Here is a 2,500-nt window from a genome sequence, read left to right on the forward strand (position 1 = left end):
ATATTAGACAGAATGAGATAACAAATCCAAGGCTCTGAGGAGATTTCTGGACATTTATAATGAAACAGTCTAGAGGCTGCTATGATAGATTCAAAGTTAGGTGGGGTGGAATAGGATAGCTTCAGGGTGGATGTATTAAAGATAGAGTAATATTTGTGTTGACGAGGGAAGTTGGAGTCCAGTATATTAAAAAAGGATTTAGCTAAGTTCTTAACATTAAGTGAGAAGGGGGTGTATACCATAGAATAGAGCATCCACCACTTTTTTTGGGGTGTCTAGGGGTAGTGCTATCTATATTTTTGGAGAATGGAAGGGGGTAGCATGGCCCATTATTGTTAGCTGTTGCAGTATGTATGTATGAATACATGGATATGTGTTTGTGTTTCTCTGTGTGTATGTATGTGTAAAGTCCTATGTTTTATGTATGTGTACATGTTTATGTGTGTGTGTGTACATCTCTATATGTTTATGTATGGGTATATGTGTATGTGGGTGTGTGTTAGTGTTTGTATGTATGTGCATCTATGTTTGTAATTAAACTCCCTATTTAAACACTGAATAAAACTCTAAAATATCAGTTTGAAAACCGCTTTTAAGCAAGAAACTCCTATCAGAGTCACATTTTGTAAACTTATAAACATCTAATTATTAAAGTGGAAAAATTATCAGAAAAGCCATTTCTATTCCTCTTTTCAAATACATATCTCTCTCTCTCTCTCTCTCTATATATATATATATATATATATTCTTTTACTTGTTTCAGTCATTTGACGACAGCCATGGTGTAGCATTGCCTTTAGTCGAACAAATTGACTCCCAGGACTTATTCTTTGTAAGCCTAGTACTTATTCTACCGGTCTCTTGTGCCGAACTGCTAAGATACAGGGACATAAACACACCAACATCGGTTGTCAAGTGATGGTGGGAGCACAAACACAGACACACAAATACATACCTACATACATACATATATATATATATATATATATATATATATACAATGGGCTTCTTTCAGTTTCTACCAAATTCACCCAGAAGGCTTTGGTCGGCCCAAGGCTATAGTAGGAGACACTTGCCAAAGGTGCCGCACAGTGGGACTGAACCCAGAACTGTGTGGTTGAGAAGCAAGCTTCTTACCACACAGCCACTCCTATACATATATGTATGTATGTAAATAATAATGAGCTAAGAGAAATAGCTCAGAGTAGCCAGTGGTGTCTATATGAACAACATAAACACATATCGTTATATCAAATAATTAACTTATTAAGATTCTCTCTGCCTGTAGAAGAAGAGTCACAATTATCAAATGACAATTAAGACCAGCGGCTTATGAGAAGGGGAGATAACCTCAAGAATCAAGAATTCTCTAAACTTGACATGACAATAAGCAAAAAGATAAAACTTATTGTCTGGAGGTATGCCGACAGTCATGGACATGTATTTCTGGTTCAATACCTACCATCAGCATGGCAATTGTCCCATGTTATCTCTGGTAAATTTACACAAAAATAGAGTAAAACAAATTTACGGTCTTGGCAATTTCCATAATTTAAGCAAAAACAAGCTATGAAAAATAACTCAGAGTGTCCGGTGCCACCCATATTTGACAAATACAGGTTTATCAAATAACATACAACATATATTATTGATTTATTAAAATTATATCCACCTCTAGAAAATGTTACATAATTACCAAATGACAATTAAGACCAGGTCCACTTGAGAAGGGGGGATAATCTCAAGACCCAAGATTTATGTGTGTGTGTGTTTTCCATTCTCAGTTTATTTTTTCTTATTCCTTTCTGTCGAAAAGTATAGGATGGAGACGTAAAAGACTTTTTCATTTTTCCTGAGCATCAAACTAATACACCTGCTTGTTGTTCCTACACCTGTCTTTGTCTTTCATTTTTCTATAAATTTTAACTATATATATATATATATATATATATATATAGATAGATAGATAGATAGATAGATAGATAGATAGATAGATAGATAGATAGATTGATAGATAGATATAAATTTGCATATGCATACATAAACTCCTGCACACAAACGCAAGAACAACTTTGGTTAAGAAGTTCACTTCTCAGCAGCACAGTCTCAGGTTCCAGCCTCCTGCACAGCATCGTCAACAAAGCTTCAGGTTGACCAATATTTTATGAATTTATTGCATATTTGACAAAAGTGAGTATAGAAATATATGAATTTAGCTGAAAACCAGGAGAATCTGGAGGGAGAAAGTTCAGAGTGATTTGGTGTAGATGGCTACAAATCTAAGAAAATTATTCAGTAATGTTGTTGATGAGATGGAAGAGAATTCAAATGGTCCTTCATATTGGTTCAGCCTAGATAGAAAGGTAAAGTCCATGGGATTACTAGTGAAACCCTTACAAGTAATGGGTTAGAAAATGAAAGTAGTTCTTTACAGCTGTTTCTGGAGTAAGGTGTTCATTAGAAGCAGTTACGTGGATTGTGTCAACATATACATAAAGTA

Source organism: Octopus bimaculoides, chromosome 7 (genome assembly GCF_001194135.2).
Source record: "Octopus bimaculoides isolate UCB-OBI-ISO-001 chromosome 7, ASM119413v2, whole genome shotgun sequence".
Classification (NCBI taxonomy): domain Eukaryota; kingdom Metazoa; phylum Mollusca; class Cephalopoda; order Octopoda; family Octopodidae; genus Octopus; species Octopus bimaculoides.